The sequence below is a fragment of the Pteropus medius genome, unplaced genomic scaffold (assembly GCF_902729225.1).
Source record: "Pteropus medius unplaced genomic scaffold, Ma_sr-lr_union100, whole genome shotgun sequence".
Lineage (NCBI taxonomy): Eukaryota > Metazoa > Chordata > Mammalia > Chiroptera > Pteropodidae > Pteropus > Pteropus medius.
In genome coordinates, this window is record NW_024350325.1 from 10804945 (window position 1) to 10825398 (window position 20454).

Genomic DNA, 20454 nt, shown 5'->3' on the forward strand with positions numbered 1-20454 from the left:
TTTATTGGCCCAGTCTCATGCTCCCCAAAACATAAACATTGAGAAGAGAATATAGTTACCATAATTGGTTTAGGAGAAGGGTCAGTAAACTTCTGAAAAGGACCAGCTAGTACATAGTTTAGGCTTTGGAGAATATGTGATCTCACATCTATTCATTTCCTGCTGTTGCAAGCAAAAGCAGCCATAGACACTGTAATAGATAAATGTGGTTGTGTGCCAATAAAACTTTATGAATACTGAAATTTGAATTTCATGTAATTTTTACCTGTCACAAAATATTCTTTAAAAATTTTTTTTCCAACCATTTAAAATTGTAAAGGAGTTTCATCGTGAGTGGAGAGCAGCCCCCAGAGAGCCCTGAGCAGCCCCACTGCCACCTCTAGCCTAGCTCCACCATTACCACAGCCGCGAGCAGCTATGCAGAAACCCAGCAGCCACCGGCCCCACCCCTCTGCTGCTCCCGCCCTCAGGGCTGCTAACACCAAGCAGGGCACCACCACCAGCAGCCTTATCATAGGTGCCTGCCAGCGGGGACAAAGAGGTCATCACAACGACGGTTTGGGGACGTAAAATGGTTCAACATAAGAAACAGATATGGTTTCATCAACAGGAAGGACATCGAGGCAGATGTAGTTGTGCACCAGAATGCCCTGAAGAAGGATGACCCCAGGAAGTACCTTCAACTCTGGAGTTTGATGTTGGAGGAGAAAAGGGTGCAGAGGCGGCAAATGTCACTAGCCCCGGTGGCGTTCCAGCGCAGGCGTGAATGCGCAGCAGACTGTAACCATGAGACACACTGCCCACGTGCGGGGGCCACGCAATCACCCCCGGTACTACCAGAGCGTGAGAATGGGGGAGAGGATGAGGGATCCGAGAGCCCTCCGAAGGCCAGGCCCAACAGCCCTGCCACAGGCGACAGTTCCCACCTCACTACTGACGGAGACCCTGTGGGCCTCGACTGCAACATTCCACTCTGCTCTGCAGGGAGAGGCGATGCAGGGTGCTGGCGGCCGGGGTGCAGAGGAACAAAGTAGACCAGTGAGACAGAGTACGTATCGCGGCTATAGACCTTGATTCTGCGGGGGCCTCTTCACCACAGACAGCCATGAAGAGCACAAGGAAAATCAAGTTGATGAGACCCAAGGTGAGCAGCCACCTCAGCATCGATACCGCCATAGCTTCGGTTACTGACGCAGATGTCCAGAAACCCCTAAACCACAGGATGGCAGAGACAAAACAGCCCATCCACCAACTGAGAATTCTGCTCTGAGGCTGAGCAGGGCAGGGCTGAGTAAACGCCCGCTTACTGTCTCTACCATCGCCAGGTTTAGTCATCCAACAAGAAGAAATAAATATGAAGGTCCAGCAATAAGAAATGAGCAAAAGATTGGAGCTGAAGACCGTAAGTGCTTGCTTTTGTACCTGTTGTCCAGATAACTAGAACTACTTGCATTATCACTGCAACATGGGTTTTGTTTGTTTGTTTTACCTAAAGATATCTCTTTTTTGGTAATGACAAACTTTTTTTTTTTTTTTAAGCCTGGTTTTCCTCAATACATTTTTAAAGATTTTTAAATTGTTTCATATCTGGTCAAGGTGAGAATTTTAAGAAATTCATTTTTAATTTGTAGTAAAAGTTTACAATTTCATTAAAAAAAAAAGTCAACAAACTGCAAGCACCTGTTACTAAAGGTCTTAAATAATTGTCAAAAAAAAACTAGAAAATATTTTACAAGGCTCACAGCCATGCAAAAAGAGGTGGCAGGCTAGATTTCGCTGGCAGGCCACTGGTTAGTCAAATCTAGTTTAAACCAATGACGATATAGGCCCTTGAGACTGAGGAAGAGGCACCCTGTCCCTGAGACATCACCACTGCAGACCCGGTGGTGTAGGGAAGCAGAGTTCTGTTGCATAATCACGAATGTCCCCTACGGCGAATTAAGGATATGGGGAAGTGCTTAGGGATATAATCATTTTTAAAGGCAGATTACATGTCAATATAGATCGGATGATCCCAACCAATCCTGCCTGTCTAAATCCCTACTATTGACCAAGACTTATTTAGCCATGGCCACCTTACATGCCTTTTCCTGATCCCTGGTTCTCCTAAGCCAATCAGATCACTGATTCATATCAATTACAAACTTTCATTTAATACCGATCACATGCTAGGCTCTGTCAACCCAAACTAAGTGCTAGAAATGAAAGAGACAATGGCTAGCCTCAAAGAAACCTCAGTCCAAGTAGAGAAGGAAGAAACAAATAAATGTAATTTGGGGAGGGCATGTGGCAAGAGGGGCATGGGTAGTGTGGCATCCCAGGGAAGGGTGTGAGGAAAGGATAGAAAAGAGGGTTTCGGGGGAGTCCCCAGGAGACCCCCATATCAGGGTGGGTTTTGAAAGGTAAATGACCCTTTTTTAAGAGAATGAAAGTCTGTTGAGCATGACTCAGGGCTCTTAGTTGCAATCAGTGGAGGCTAACTCTGGAGCACAAAAGGAGTTGATTAAAAAGACAATGGGTAAGCTCTTGATTGCTGAATGGGGAAATGAGGCACCCTGAAGAACTTTTCAAAACAAGTCCCCAGGCCCAGGTCAACTGTGGAAGCTGCTTAGGCTGTGAGTTGGTACTGCTGCCTTTTCATGCCAGAGCTTCAGTCTTGTAGCTCCTGCTCTTCCAAAACTGGCTAACTTTCCTACCACCTCTGCCTTATAAGCCACTTCCATGTCATGCCTACTGCTTTATATTGCTCATTTCCAAATTGATATCTCATGTAGACAAAGCTGATGGTTGGAGCCTGAGTCACTTGCCCATACCCTGATCTGCAAAGGGGGCTGGGATTTCTGACTTCTGTTTTGGAGAGACAGGATTCATTGTTAGGAAGTTCTCTGAACATAGGCAAGGGTTTCAAACAATGCTAAGCAGCCAGAAAACATGACTCATGCCCACTCCAGACAGACCGAGCAAGAGTTCCTGTCCAAGGAAATGGCGCAAAGGCTTGGAGGAATGCATCAGGGCAGCGCATTTGGGAAATGTGGCCGTCTGGCTCCCTGGAGCATAAGGTTGGGACTGCTGGGAGAGGAGACCTGAGTTGGGGAGGAGCCACTTGCTAAGCTTTCAGGGCCTAGTCCAGAATCTGCTCTGTGTCCCCTGTTGAGATACAGGAGCTGTGGCTTAATTCTTGCCTGGCCCTGGGCCTTGTCCGTGGTGGGTTTTAGGTACTATATGTTGAAATGAATCATTGGATAAACCTGTTGGATTGCATCACTGTTGTAGAATTTACCAGTATTAAAGTTGCAAATGTATATGGTTCTTTCTCTTGTGTGTGTGTGTGTGTGCACACGTGTGATTTCTCACATGTGGACCTATCTACAATGGATACTTTTCTAAAGGTTAATTTGCTTTAAATACAGGAAATATTCAGTTACTAACTCTTAGAGCCACATGCACATTCATTGACGATGCCTTCCTTTAGATGTGATACCAAAACTGGTTTTGAAATTGGTACTAAAATGTGGCTTGAGAAATTGAACGAACAATAATCTATCTCATAGTAAAACAAATGAAAAGTATTAGCACACTTGCACATCTTTCACACTTACCAAATTAATAATGCAAAGTAAGCATGACAAGCATTTTATAAATAAAACTATAAACAAAAGCTGTAAAGACCAGTTCTCTTTGCCTTTTTTCTATTATGATTATTAGAAGCTATAAAATCTACTTAAAATTGGTTCTATTATATTAGAAATGCAAACATATCAAAAGTATCATATGAATAAATTTTATCCTTCAGGTTCTTTTTTCATTTCTCATCTTTATATCTGACAGCAATCAGAAATATCCCTTCAAGTTTTCAGAAGCAAGAAGCACTTAAATTCAGCTTGAACTGCCAAAGAAGTGCTGCCATCAGCTCAGGGACTAAATATATATCTTCACCATTGAATCTGGAGGAATAGTTCCTAGTCTGGTCACTATTAACCAGAGCAGGCCATCATCATCATGGCGATCATCATGCTAGGCTGTCTCAACCCTACAGTTCTTAGATTTGTCTTCTTCTCTCATGTATTTTGGTCTCTGTGGTGAGTGGTTGATTTGAAGTGTAACACTGTCCTCTTATAGAGAATCTCCTTCTATGAATCAAACAGGACAGCCAAAAGAGGTCTTTATATTCCCCCCCAAGGAGACTGTATATATTGATTATTTAATAAATAGTTTAAAATTATACTTGTGATTTAACACCAAAAAGTTTAAGAATGCTGAGTAGGATTTCTCTTGTCCCAAACTGGTGCTAAGGCTGAAAGCTTAGGGGAAGAGATGCTAAGCACCATGCATTCTTGAGAGAGCCACTACGAGTGTGTTAATAACACCTTGTCAAGTTAACCAAGAGGAACCCACAGTTTCATCATCCATCAGCCTGACCCTCCTTGCCCAGGCTTTGCTACCACAGCTGGTACTGGGAGAAGAATTGATTAGGTGGGTGGGAGGAGATATTTGTCACTAGTCACAGGCAGAGACTATAGTGGGGCGGAGAGAGTACAGGGCTTGCATTACCAAATATCAAAGAGAATAGCTCTCTTTCCAAGCCAGCATGCTCCATGGTGCAGTTACAGTCCAGGGAGAGATGAGCATGAGGAAGAGAGTATAGTGTGTATCTTGGGATGGCTAGAGTATAGGGGTCACATAGACATGAGGATTAGTGCCTATTTCTCACACAGAGACTTCTGAAGGTGGGGAGATTTGGCCACCTGGGATAGTGGCCTGGGGAAGAACAGCCAGGCCACAGGAAGGGGAGGAGCCCTGGAGCTTCCCAGGGAAGCAAAGGAGGGGGTATACCCTCCCCAAAGAGGGTGTTGGGGTGGGCTAATGACAGAAGAGAAACACAGCTGACCTCATATGAGGGGGTACTCCTTCATGGAGTGAACTGGTACACTATCCCCTAGAAAACTCCACACCACCGTCTCTGAGGAGCCCTCACCCTGGCAGAAACCACCAGCATCAGATGGACCCAGACCAAGGCCAGTTCAAAAGGGAAGCCTTTCTTTCCTGCCCCATCCTCAAGGAACTGAACTCTCAAGAGGAAAGGGAGGAGAGGAAGTGGAGTTGAAACTGGATCGGACTGAATTATCATAACCACAGGATCCTAAAGTTCTAAGATTGGTCTGACCACCCTATTTTAAAATGCCACCCAGCCCCTCCTTATATAATTTACTTATTTATTATGCTTCTCATTACTGTCTGTCTCTTCCTCTCACCTCTACCTTCACTCTCGCATGTAAACTCCATAAGAGCAAGGACCTTTGTTTTTAACTTATGTTTCCCTAATGTCGAGAATTATACTTTCCACTTTGGCAGCCCGTAGCTACATGTGGCTACTTAACTTAATTACAATAAAATAAATCTAAAATCCAGTGCTTCTTGTTCTAGCCATATTTCAAGTGCTCAATAGCCACATGTGGCTAGTAGCTACCATATTGGGCAGGACAGATACGGATCACTGAAAGTTCTACCAAACATTGCTGGTTGGGAACAGTTGCTGGCACATCGTGGAGCTCAACAAGTAATTGTAGAAAAAATAATTGAATGGCTGAATTGTTTTTAAGACAAAATATTCTAGTGGTTAAGAGAACAGGGTCTAGAGGCAAATTGCTCTATTAATAGTTGTGTAAACTTGGGTAAATTACTTAATTTTTCTATAAGTGTCACTAAACACAGCCATTTATAAATATTTAAAAGGTGGTTTTAGAAAACTGATTGTTCTAGACAAACCACTAAAAAAATACACAGATAAAGGATGCATTCATTCTTTGGAAGGCCCTGTAAATTTGAGGCAACATATCTTAGAGATTAGCATAAGGTCTGGAGTCAGATGCTTGAAGGAAAAATCTCAGCTTCCCTTCTTCCAGCTGGATGAGTAGAATAAGTCTTCTGGAATGAGGATGGGGGGAAAGGTATGGTTCTACCAACTGATACTCCAAGCACCACCCCTACTGCCACCACACCACACCCAATATCTCTGCTTCACAGCCACCATTTATATGCTCCATGTGATTGTGCCAGTGACGATTCTACATGTTACATTCTAAACTCTCTTTATAATAGGATTCTTCCCCACCAAGTGTGAAATGCTAAAATGTGGCATTCAGCTAATCCTCAAATGAAGATCCATCATTTAGCATTTCTACTCTAAGCTTTGTGCTAAGCACTGGAAATTTGGAGATGAAAGCAAAGCCTCAGAGAGGAAAAAGAATGGCATAGATGATAGAGGCTCTGTTCATCCTTCTGGCAACCAAATCAAAGTTGTGACAAAAACAAGGAGCAAAGAGCAAGGAAAAATGGCCTGGGATCTGGATGAACAAGCCATACAACTAGGGAGAAATCCAAGAAATCCTCCTGCAATGGCAGAAGGTAGAACGAGGCTGTCCAGCCTCGAGCAGCTGAGTGAGACGGAGGCTGTGGCAGTGGCAGATGTGTCTTAAAGAGGCCGTGTCCATGAGCAGACTTTCCCAGTGTCAGACCTGCTCACTCTGAGCACCAGTGCAGATTTGACTGCTCACAGGGGGACACCAGGGACTTATAGGGAGACATTGTCGGAGTGAGGGCCTATGCGAGACCCACTCTGTACAGAAGTACGGGTGATATCCATTGTTCCTCGTTGAGTCCTCCCTCCTCCCAGTGCACGGACACAGCACCACCATAACTGAGACGTCATCAAACTGGATAACAGAGGTCGCTCCACCCAGAGGATGCCCTGAAACCCTGCCTCCCCTAACTCACGGCCCCACCCAAGCCACATCCAGGTATATCCTCAGCGAGTCAGGTGCTCCTTTCACACTGAAGGCAGCTGGCCTCGGTTTCTGGTGTGGCTTTATAGATGTATAAGCACAACATCTGTGGATTGCTTGTTGAATCCTAACAGGTGGCCCTGAGGGGCATAGGCTGGGGCTAAATTTGGCCTGTAGCTGAACCCCTCTCAGGACTGTGCCACTGGACACCTACTTCACAAATCCACACTAATAAGACTGGGAGACTTAGGAGCTTTGCTTAGTATATAGAAACAGACACAGAAAGGCAGGCAAAATGGAAAGACAAAGAAGCAGAAAACATATGAGAGAAATTCAGTGATAACGTCACCAAAGAGATAAAAAACATAAAAATGGAAATGGAAATTATAAAAGGGAACCAGTCAGAAATGAAGAACACATTATCTGAGATGCGAAGTATATTAAATGGAATAAACAAGGGGATAAACAAAGTGAAAAAGAAAAGGATCAAATGCCCTGTCTAGAGGATGAGAAAGCCAAGGACATGCAATCATAATGGCAAGAGATAAGATGCCAAGACTATATAAATAATTTAAGGAGCATATGGGACACTATTAAGGCTCTAAATAACAGAAGAAAATCAAGATGTTGAACAGCTGTTTGAAGAAATAATGATGGAAAACTTCCCTAACTTGGTTAAGGAAATGGACATAAAACCTCAGGATGCTCAGAGAGTCCCCAAAATCAGAGATCCAAAAGGCCCACACCAAGACACATCATAATTAAAATGCCAAAAGTTAAATACAAAGAAAGAATCTTAAAAGCAACAGGAGAAAAGCAGATAGTTACCTACAAGGGAACACCCATAAGACTGGCAGCTGATTTCTCAAAAGAAACTATACAGGACAGAAAGGCTTGGCAAAAAATATTCGACATAGTGAAAACCCAGTATCTACAACCAAGAATACTTTATCCAGCAAGCTATCATTTAGAGTTGAAAGACAGATAAAGAGCTTCACAGACAAAAATAAGCTAAAGGAATTTATCACCACCAACCCAGTATTATAGGAAATGTTGGAAGACCTTTTTTTAAGAAGAAAAAACATGTATCAAAACAGGAATAAAGAATGGTAACAACTACATTTCTATCAATAAGTACCTCAAATGGAAAAGAATTAAATGCTCCAACTAAAAGATAGAGAAGCTGAATGGATAAGAAAACAGGACTCCTACATGCTGCCTACAAGAGATTCACTTCAGATTAAAAGACACACATAGACTAAAAGGAAGGGGATGGAAAAAGATATTGCTTTGATGGACCTAGAATCTATTTAAGTCAGAGAAAGATAAACACTATATGATTTCACTTATATGTGGAATCTAAGGAATAAAAAGAACAAACTAATCAAAAACAGATTCACGAATATAATGGACAATTTGGTGACGAACAGAGGGGAAGGGGTTTGGGGGACTGGGAGAATGGGGTGAAGGGTTAAAGAAATACAAATTAGTAGCTGATGGGTGGTCACAAGCACAGCATAGGAAATGCAGTTAGCATTGAAATGTTGGTTAGGCGGAGGGTCAGGGGAGGGAGAGAGCAATTGGTGGATCATTTTATGAACTATATAGATGTCTAACCAATGTACTGTATAATTGAAACTAATTAAAATAAATAAATTTTAAAAAGCAAAGCCTCATCTCCTTGTACTACAGTGAAGGAAGACGGTCCATTGAGAATTATAGAGGCGTGTTCAAGGTGCTAGGGAGCAATGAGGTAAGGGCACATAACTCAGCTCAGAAAACCAAGAAGGGCATCTGAAGGAGTTGAATGCTGAGTCTTGAAGTAGAAATAGGAGCTATGAGTAGGAGTTTCAAAGAAGGAAACAAACCATACAATTGCAAGGAGGGGAAAGAAGCGTGGCAAAGTCTGGGCATCACAGTGATTCAGTGCAGGGTAGGAGGTGAGCATAATAGAGGAGGGTAGCAAAGAAACAGGGCTGATCTCCAACGGTCCCACAGGCCCTGCTGAGAGTGATGAGTTTATTCAGAGGGTGGTAGAGGGAGCCTTTGAGTAAAGTAGACATTCTTTGTGCTGTGAATGTGGACGTGTGGAGGGGTAGCACAGAGAGAAAGCTGAAAGCATGGACTCGGGAGTTGAACTGTCCTGTCCTTGAAGCCTGGCTCTCCGATCTTTTGGCTTTGTGATGGTAAACAACTTTAAAAAAAAATCTATTGAAGTAACAATGGTTAATAACATTACATATAATGTTAATGGTTAATAACATTATAATTCGATAGCTGTGTATTCTGTGCTGACCATCAAAAGTCTAGTTTCCTGCTGTGGAGAATCGCTGCCATATATTTGACCCCCTTTACTCAATTCGTCCTCCCCTACCCGCCTCCCCTTCTGGTAACCACCATACTGTTGTCTGTATCTATGGGTTTGTTTTTTGGGTGAACAGCTTCTTTTAGCCCCAAATTTCTCATCTTAAAAAGGGAAAATGGTCATGGAATTTGTAAAGACAACATGAGATAATACATATAAAGCACTTATTACAGTGACTGACACATAGTAAATGATCAATAAATGCTAATTATTGTTATCATTGATCATTTTGTTAAGTAGTTAGGTAGACATGAATAGGGCATGAAGGCCCCTCTCAAAGACCTCCCTTAGGACTTCCCTGGAACCCCCATTTTATGGTTATAAATTATCCTTACATCTCGAGGCATAAAGGAGTGAAAAGCCATAAAATAGATGCTGACTTGCTCTGGGCACAAGTGTTTGTGCAGTTAGTATTACCCTAACCTTCCCGTAAACTTAGCTTTGTTATACCATCTTTATAAAAATTATGCATGTGCCCAGAAGTTCATGAATATAATTATAACAGACTGAATTCTGGGTAACTGCATGAACAGTAAGCAAAGGGTTATATAACAGCTAAATGTCAATCAAAATAACCTCACATACCAATTATCTAGCACTATCCCTATAAACACACATCCAGAAGTCAATATAAGACACATACCCTAAATTCCACAGAGATACAGCCGTCTTTGGTACAGCCCATTTCTCTCTTGAAGTGGCAGTCTTAAAGTAAGACTTTAATCTTACTTTTTCTAAATCTCACTGATCTATAATTCTTTACCTCGTCAGCGGAAAAAGCCGAGGACCCCTCAGTGCTACTGGGAAAATGATGGATTTTAGATCACCCCAACAGTAATGATTTGAATAATTAATAATTAGGTTTCTTATTTGCCTCATTTTTTATAATTAAGTAGCGACTGAATGAATTAACTTTATCACAACACCAGGAAATTAAAATGTTGTTTTATGTACCCTAATAAAAATATAAACATTTGTTTATTTATCAGCGAATATTGATTGATCTTGAATGATGTGCCAGGCACTGTTTTAGGCTCTGGGAATAAAGCAGTGAACAAGGCTGAACAAGGTCCTTCCTCTCATGCAGCTTATATTCTAATGGGGGAGGCTGACAATAAATCAGCAAACAACAGGACTGACAAGATCTGTAAGCTCTGTGAGGCAGGAAGCTTGTCTGTTTGTACCCTAGTATAACCCAAGTGCATAAGATGGTGCCCACTGCGGGCACTCAGTGAATGTGTTGAGGAAACGAAAATGAAAGGAGATCTTGTCAGATAGTGATAAGTGCTGGGAAGGCAACGAAACAAGGCCGTGTGATGGAATGGGAGGGTTGACTGTTGACCTGCATTAGAAAGTGACTGTTGACCTACATTAGAAAGATGTGAGGGAACCAATTATGGGACAATCTCTAAGAAGCATATTCCAGGTAAAAGAATATTCCATGACAAAGCTAAAAGCTCTAAAGAAAGCTGTGCTGTACCTGTACAAAGAACAAAAAGACCACATTGCTGGAATGCAGTGAGCAAGGTGAGGAGAGAGGTGGGGAAGGAGGGCAGAGGAGCAGGCGAGGGCTGGTCATTTAAAGCCTTTAAGCCTAGTTCCTTGTCCTACACAGACCCCACCCGGTAAGATTTTCTATGCCTTAGCTCAGAGCATCTACAGAATAGATTGCTGAGTATGTCAGCTGCCCTTATTCCTGTGTAATAGAAATATCTTTCCAGTCTGGGGACATGGGGGAAACAAAGTGGATCCCTCCATCCTTTCATCACCAGGCCTCCACACTGGTACTTTACCTGTTCAGTGTTTCTTTACCTGTTCAGTGTTAGGTTTATTTGTAAGATAATGAAATCTTATCCTCTAGGAAGAAAAATAATTCTATGTGCAATGGGAAGCCAATTCAGGATTTTAAACAGGTGAAAAAGATTGTCTGAATTAAGTTATTACAATTGCTTTGGCAGCTAGGTAGAGAAAAAATTGTAGAAGAGTGAGAACTGGGGAAGAGAGCCAGTTAGGTGACTATTGAAATCATCGATGCCCAAGATACTGGTGGTTTAGACTGGGGGTCTGGGATGGAGGGGAGAGGAATGATAGGACCCAGAAGCTCAGATTCCAGTCTTTTGTAGTCTTCAGTAGGGGCTGTGCACACACAATAGGAGTGTTTTATGTGAAGTGAGATTATTTTTGCTCCAGGGGCACTTGAACATTACGAATGCATCCAAGGGTCAATGCTAATTAACTCCGGTAGAGAAGCAGTTTCCTGAGGGCACAATTTGAGAGGGCAGGTGAACAAAAAGAAAACAATCTCAGCTGAAGTGACCTTTACTTATTGGAATTTAAAAGTTCTTTTAAAAATTAATTTTTAAAAATTTTTTTTACGATAGCTGGTATAATAAACCAGCAATTTGGGCTTTTATACATTAGTGTAAGTTAAATCACATATATATCTGTCCTCCTGGTGGTTAGATGAGAGAGAGGGAGTTTGACAGGCAGGAGAGGGGAGGAGAAGGCTAATTTGGAAAGGGGATTTGGCCAGGGTGCCAGGCCTGGGTGAGGCCCAACGCATGGACGCTCTGAGAAGAAGGAAGGCAGCATACTGGCCGGTACTGGGGAGAGAATGAGTACAAAAAGGCAAGGAATTAGGGGCAGGGGCCAGGTAACATATAGATACTTCAGAATTTGGCCTGAGGACAGTCCTGCCTGGAAACATCTCTGTCATCCCCAGAAATCATTTGTTATGCACTGTTTCAGCACAGTTCTATGTCTTATGCTGTGCAGTGCACATTAGAATGACACGATCCTGGTCTTCGATAAACTTAAAATCCAAAGTGATTTTACTTGTAAATATACTGAGAAAGAGTCATTTTACACAGAGGTAAAAAAGGCAAGCATCTAGACTGTCTAATTTGAAGGGCACAAAACTGCTTCCTCTTCTGTCCCATCTCCTGAAAGCACTGCTTTGGCAGTCTTTCATGCCACCTCCCCCTCGCCCTGCCCTCTGGCTTTGGACTCTGAAGAGGTTGTGAAAAGGCTAATGTGGCTGAGGACGCTCCTCCATCTGGGCCCCTTAGGAGCCTGTGAGTGTGTCACTTTGCACCTATTGCTCATATATATTGTTATATCACCTGTTAATCTGTGACCCCAATCAGCTCACCAACCCTTGAAAAAGGGATGAAATTTTACTAATCTTTGTATACCAAGGGGACTAAACTTTATTCCAATACTAAATGTTACATATTGATACAAACATCATACATCTATATTTATTTTATATAAACACATCTGTTTTAGGCTGTGTTTGATACTATAGTTTGATCTATTGAGTTTATAGGTTTACACACTAGATTAGCTGGAACTATATGTATATACAGGGAGAAAGATACAAATTTACCATGTGGAAGGTGCGTAGACAAAACAGCTCTCACTTCTCCCATGAAAAAAGGGAAATATTATATCCAACATTTTGCCGCACAATACCCACTCCCTACCCGAATCAGGAAACCTCATGACAAGCTACACCTCAAGTGAGCACATCTAGCCTCCTTCTCTCCTTCTTTCTTGTGCCTTCAGCAAGGACATTGCCTTTATAAAGATGTTCATAATAATTTAATACATTTGCTAGTGGGGTCACGAGTAAATTCAAATTAATTACGGATATGTGGGTTTGTTCTGCAGGCTTATTTTAAAAAGAACAACTTCGGTGTACCAATGCCACTGTCAGCCTGGCTAGTAGGATTCCCAAATATTGACTGTTCCTGGACTCCTTGTTACATGGTGTCATCCATCTGCTGTGACACACAATTACCCTGCATTGGATAATCCTGATGTCATTCAAAATATTAAATGAGTCAACAGATATAAATTGTTTAGTACTCATTCATGGCAGTTAACATTATTGTTATAATCACTATATTGCAGGTTGTATGGTATCTCCCAATTTTGTTTGAAAAAGTTTTATGTACTCTTTTACATAGAAGCATTGAAAGTTAATTTAGAGTAGATTTTAGGGAAAAGGATTATTTGACACATAAAGTATACTGATTTTATACATATAAAATGGAACTATGAAATCATAAATACTAGATGTTCAATAATGTGTACCAACTCTGTAAATAAAATATAAAATCATATAGCTAAAAGTAAATATATTGCTATCAATGAATAGTGGTATATTATAGACAACAAAGCAACATATTTCCTGAAAAATAAAGTTATATATACAGGCGATGGTAGTGACTGAAAAGTAATTCATAATATAAATTAAATTTGATTGCATATGAAATATATACAGACAGAGCAAGTAAAATGAAAAGCAGAATAAAACAAGCAAGCATTTTGATGAATGCATAAGCAAGCAGCTGCAGTACCTGCAACTCACCTATACTACGACATTTGTGTTCTATCGTTCAGCCAACAAGGAGAAAAGGCTTCTCTATTTGCCCTACTGTGGTCCACTAGCATGAACAGATTGACAGCAAATGGCAGACTGGCAGAACATTTCTAACTTTTACCCAATCTTTCTAGGTGCATTATTCGTTTAGGTCGTCCCAATATATACTATTTACTTAGATCTAAAGCATTTCATAAAATTAGCATAATATTTAAATAATGTAAGAAATGAATCTGGGGTAGATTAGATATTACGGAAAAGAAATACATTAAGATGAAATGAAATTGTGTGTACCATTAAGCTAACCTACTATTTTGCTAACTTTGTTGCTATTTCATAACTTTGTATAATTTAGTCTGTGTTCAATATTTCTATATAATTATTTATAGTATGCATAACATTTTTCAGCTTAGTGACTACTAATCATTGAATCTCACTTTTACTTATTAGCCAACAAATTTCACAGAGTGCTTTGGAATCAGAGTAGTTTATATACATATATATGATTATACATATATGTTAGGTTAGCTATATGATTATATATATATATATATATATATATATATATATATATATACACACATACACACACACACGCACACATATTATTTGGGTGGTGTGTGTGTTATATGGCAATAAACATAACTACTATGTTGTACCTAAATAGCTGTCACCATAGGCTTCAAATATAGCATTCTGGCAGGTAGACCAACCCTTGCCCATCTGCACCCCTGTGATCCTGGAGGGCAGTTCTAATTCTCCACTCTGGTATTTCCTGTCTCCCATCCTGCTGCAGAGAACCAAGAATGCCTATCTATGTCTCAGGATATGACCCTTCCTAAACTTTCAGACTGGCTTCATCCAAGTACGTGCTAAAATTCAGAATATTTTAAAAACTTCTTAACATCCAATGCTAAGTATACTTATTGCTTTGTAATACAAGTGAATGCGATATCGATGTATTTTTTTTACGTACAACATAAATGCTTTATTAACAGTCAAAGATCGGCCCCATGGGCCAAGTGGTGGACCCAGACATCCAGGACCCAGACACAAATTCAGTGCAGCCTTGGAGCCTCTCACTCTGACTCCAATAAGGTGAGCACGTTGCCCTCACGCGTGGGCCTTTCAAGTTGTGGATGATAGAGCGGCTCGTCATCCATGAATTCCACGAGTACAGCATGCACTGTACTGTTCTTGAGCCTGTCCTGCCCAGCACCTTGATGACTCTGGCTGGCTTGATAGGCTGCACACAGCTGGTGTCCATGATGGTGGCATGGCGGCAGTCCCACGGAGCATATCGGTATTATTTTTACTTAGATTTCTGCCTTTGAATCATAGATTCCAGAGATCTGCTACACCATGAATTGGCTGGAAACAGTATTCTCCTTATTTCTTGAAATTCTTTAATTTCATTTTCTTCAGTACTCACAAATAGAAATAATTAAAATTCTTTAAGACAACAATATATTCTCCCTGGACTATCTGATAAAGGTTGACTGATGAAAATTCACTGTTAGGTCCAGAAGTATTAATCGTTACAAAATTTGGCTTTGGTGTTCTCTAGAAGTGCTACATTTGAAATCAGAAGACATCCTTATGAAGGATAGTGTTTGTGTGATGTCAGCATCATGGTGGAGTAAGATGACCTCTTGGGCTGCCCTTTAAAGTTACAAGTGGGACAATTATAATTCAAAAAAGGATACCCTGCTTAACACACGAATGTGTGAGAGATCAATGCATTGAGAAATCTGAAGGTGAGCATATCAAAGTGAGCAGGGGAGATAGGAGGGGGAAGGACAGAGATGAGAGTGCAGACGCAGTCCAGTGCTGGCTGTGGACCCCAGCTGATGGGGCAGCAGTGGCGGGTCGGGTTGTATCCCTCACTTGGCAGTCAAGAAAGTGCCAAAGGGGCAGAGTCAGCATTCCAGCCCGAATGGCGGGTACACATTGCAGCTGAGCCTAGTGACAGGGGTGAGACGTTGTGCAAAGGTGTAGTAGCTGAGATTAATCAGCTGCCTTTTTTTTTTGCCAGAGAAAAAATAAAGCTGCAGTCATGCAAACCAACACCATTCCCATTGCCCACCCGGCTCTAGCTGACCTAGTAGCAAAGGAGGTGTCAGATGATTGCCCTCACTTAGCAGCCTGTAGCGGATCAGAGAGACAGAAGCGACATTGCAGCCTGAGTGGCTGGTACACACTGTGGCTAAACCCAGTAGAAAAAAGAAAGCCACAGATGAGTGAACCTGCCTCCCTTACCCACTCATTCCTTACCCTTCCTCCCCCACATCCCCAACTGTTATGAAGGAACTTGTTAGAGGCAGCTAGGATACCTCAGATAGTACTATGTGGCTGGCAGCTTCTGGTTGGTTATAAGGAGGCAGCACTGGGAGCTCATAGGTCCAGAGCCCCATTGCCCACCACACTCTACTATGGGGTTGTTGCCATGAGACCAAAATCGCCTGGTCACAGAGGGGATGCCCACCTCCTCGGGGAATATGGAGCATTTTCCATAGCCCAAACAACACTGCCTCACCAAGATCCCAGAAGTCCCAGCAGTACAGAAACAGAAAAGAAAAACTTGCGCTATAGCACCATCTACTGGAAAACAAAATAAAGACTTCTACTTACTAATCTGCTAAATGTTAAAAGTAAAAGAATACTTAAAGATTTCAATACCTCAAATCCCCAAGCAGTGAAATAATCCATTAAGTACCATGAATAACCAAGTTAACAAGGTAGCTAAAAAGAAAATGAAAAGTCTCCAGAAAACAAACTCAAAGACATGGAAGACTGAGAGTTAAATGACAGAACTCAAGACTGCAGTTCTGAAAAACACTCAATGAGCTACAAGAAAATTCAGAAAGGCAGTTTAATGAGCTCAGGAATAAAACCGACAAACAAAAGAAGTACTTTACTAAAGAGATTAAAGCTATAAAAAAAGAAACAAACAAATTTTGAGGCTGAAGAACTCAATAAATGTGATGGAGAATGAATTAGAGAGCCTAGGAAATACAGCAGACCAGATGGAAGAAAGAATTAGTGATCTTGAAGATAGAAATCTAGAAATGATTCAAATGGAAAAAGAAAGAGAATTGAGAGTTTACAAAATGAAAAAACCCTGTGAGAACTCTCTGAATGTATTAGAAAGAGCAATATAAGAATAATGAGTATACCAGAGGAGAAGAGAAGTAGGGAACCGAGACCCTATTCAAACGAATAATCAATGAGAACTTCCCAAACCTATGGAAAGAAGTGGACCATGGAATTCAGGAAGCTAAAAAAGTACCTAATTATCTCAATCCCTAAAGGCCTTTTCCAAGGCACATTATATTAAAACTGTAAATAAATAATGACAAAGAAAGAATTCTCCAGGCAGCCAGCGCCAAGTGGGGGGTGGGGGTTGGGGGTGGAGTGGGGGAGGGAAAGGCTGTAACTTGTAAAGGAAATTCCATTAGATTATCATCGGACTTTTCAGCAAAAACCTTACAAGCTAAGAGAGAGTGGAATCAAATATTCAAATTAGTAAAAGAAAAAAATCACTAGCCAACAATAACTTATCCAGCAAATTTATCCTTTAGGTATGAAGGAGAAATAAAGGTTTTTCCAAACAAACAAAAGCTGAGGGAATTTATCATGACAATACTTCCATTATAAGAAATGTTGAAAAGGAGCTCTTCTAGTTGAAACAAAAACACAAAAGGATACAAAACTGTGAATGAGATGACTAAGAGACAGACAGAAGTAAGAAGTTGAAACTTTATTTCAGAATAGGATATTAAACCCCTATTATAGTATACAAGTTGAAGGGGGTAAAAGCATTTTTTAAAAAACTATAGCTTCTGTAATATGAAAATGAATGCACAGCATAAAAAAATGGATAACAAAAACATAAAAGAGGGGAAGAACTATACTTGCCAAGGGGAATGGAGATAAGATTCGATCAGAACAAAAAGGACTATTGTACATATGAAACTTTTTTTTTGCATAAACATAATGGTAACTACTAAACGGAAATCTAGAACTGAGATGCGTAACATAAAAAAGAGGAAAGGGAGGAAAAAATTATAGAATGCCACCAAACTAAAATAGCAGACAAACGCAAGGGAAAAGAAACAATGGAGAGACACAGAGCACCAGAAAACAAAAGATAAAATGGCTATAGGAAAACCTGGTATATCAATAATAACCCTAAATGTAAATGGACTGAATTCACCAATTAAAAGGCATAGAGTAGCAGGATACATTAGAAAACAAGACCCAACTATATTTTGCCTTCAGGAGATGCATCTCAACTACAAAGACAAACATAGTCTCAGAGTAAAGAGGTGAAAGATGATACGCTGAGCAAATGGCATCTAAAGTAAAGTGGGTGTACAAAAGACAAAGATGGACATTTTATAATGATATAGGGGATAATACATCAAGAATACATAATATTTATTAATATATATGCACCCAACGTGGGAGCCTATGTTCATCGCAGCATTATTCACAATAGCCAAGACATGGAAACAACCTAAGTGTCCTTCAACGGATGAATGGATAAGGAAGATATGGTACATATTACAATGGAATATTACTCAGCCATAAAAAATTATGGAATACTGCCATTTGCAACAACATGGATAGATCTTGAGAGTATTATGTTAAGTGAATTAAGTCTAATGGAAAAGGACAAGAACCATATGATTTCACTCATATTTGGGATATAAAACAGAAAGCAATGAATGAACAAACAAAACAATCAAATTCATCGACACAGAAAATAGCTTCGTTACCCGAGGGAAGGAAGGGGAGGATGAAGAGGGTAAAGGAAGTCAGATATGTGTCGAAGGAGGGAAACTGGACTTTGGGTGGTGAGCACACAATGCCATACACAGATGATGTATTATAGAATCATACACCTGAAACTTATATAATGTTATAAACCAATAATACCCCAATAAATTTAATTAAAAAATAAAGGACAGTTGTTTACTAGCCTTCTAGATAAATTTAACATTCTCAATCAAAATTGTTTTCTGCAGGAAGTTCAGAGTTGGTGAATACATCTATGTGCCAGACTGGTGACACATCCCAACTTCGTGGAGACAGAAGCTCCTGTGCTCATGACCTTTCCAGACCTCTCCCTGTGTACCTCTTCATCCAACTGTTCAATTTTAATACCACCAGTAATGGGACAAATAAACATCTCTCCTCTTGATATGAAGCACAGAGGACACACCTCACTTCTATGGTTCTCCTGGCAAAAATAAGTGCCTTCAATCTAATGACTAGGAAACATCAGAAAAAAAATTTGAGGTATGCTGCAAAATAACTGGCCTGAACTGTTAAAAACATCAAGGTCATGAAGGACAAAGACAGACTGAGGAACTGAACTGAATCGAGCAGGATAAAGAGGATGGAATTAAATGCAACTAGTGATGTCTCACTGGGCGCTGGCCCGGAAAAAAAAAGTTTGCCTTTTGCTGTTAAGGACATCACCGTGACAGTTGATGAAATTTGAATAAACTTTGTAGAATGAATTATTGTATTGTATCAATGTTAACTTCCTAATTTTATGATTGTACTGTGCTTATGTGAGAGAATGTCTTTGTTTTAGGAAATACACTCAAAATTGTTTTGAGGTAAAGGGTATTATGTCTATAACTTAAACTCAAGTGTTTTGAGAAAAAGGATTATGGGAGAGAGAATGAGAATGAGAAAAACAAATGTGATGAAATGCTAACATTTAGGTAATCTGGTTTAGGATATAAGGAAAATATTTGTACTGTTTTTGTGACTTTAATGTATGCCGAAAATTATTTCAAAATTAATGTTTAATTTAAAAAATAAAATTGTTTTCGCCACAGCTTCTTTAATTTTAAATAAACCTTAAATGATATTAACGTTCCACCTTTCAATATATACTGTAACAGTAGCAAATGCATAGTGTTTACTGTGTGCTAGCCATTGTTACAAACACGGATAAATACTGTAACCCACTCAATCCTCACAGCAGCCTTGTGAGGTGGGTACTGCCCTTATTACCCCTTCCACAGATAAAACACCTGAGGCGCAGAGAGGATTAGAAAACTTGTCAAGTCCCACAGAAGCGGGTGGAGCCTGGTCTCTGGCTCTGCCCACTTTGGAAAAGCCAGGTGCTGCTACATCCACTCTAACACTGGAGCTAAAGTGTTTTAGTGCGACTGCTTTAGTCTCCTTTTTCTTGCTTTTATTTTCTTGGAAAAATTTTTAAATAGTTTTAAAAACATGTTAGAGTTTATTTTGCTCTAATTATGAGAATTTTGTGGGTGATCTGTGCCACATGGTGCCCTTCCCATAGCTGTAATACCTGCTAATAGTATGAGGCCCTGTCTCCACCAGATCTCTGTGTAGTGAGGAGGTAAGGAGACCCAGGAAACTAACCCTCCAGAATACAGCAGGATATCCTTCTCCTTTTGTTATTGTTGTTGTTGACTTTAACATTTGCTTAGTATTGTGGACCATTAACACTAAACAATGTCACCAATACATATTTAAAACCTGAAAAGGCAGACTGTCTTCTTCACAATACTTTAAGCATTCATGACGTGAGATCGCCTTGAGATCAGCTTTAACATTAGTGCATGGTGGTAAATTTATTACTACTTTTCCCAAAAGGGTTATCTCCTATTTAACATAAATCAAAATCAAGTTTAACAGTTGGAGGGCTTAAGTGATCTTTGAAACATGTTTATTTTTCTTGCCGCAACATTATTTGATTAAAGAATTTGAATAATCATCACTGTCCTACTGGATACTGCAATACAATGACTTATAAGTTTATTTTACCAATACAAGGTTTTCTTGTTGTGGAAAATACAATTATCGAAGCATCAGCCACCTCCCTTAAACAGTCTCCTTGATTACTGTTTCTCTTCCACCTCTGACTTTAA

At 40.4% G+C, this 20454-nt stretch overlaps 1 protein-coding gene and 1 pseudogene across 1 annotated transcript in view; one reads left to right on the top strand and one right to left on the bottom strand.

Annotated features, from left to right (window-relative positions):
* SLC25A15 (solute carrier family 25 member 15) overlaps positions 1-20454 on the bottom strand; it is a 45777-nt gene that overhangs the window by 22700 nt on the left and 2623 nt on the right. The window lies entirely within an intron of this gene.
* On the top strand, positions 418-1572 carry LOC120583798 (Y-box-binding protein 1-like; annotated as a pseudogene).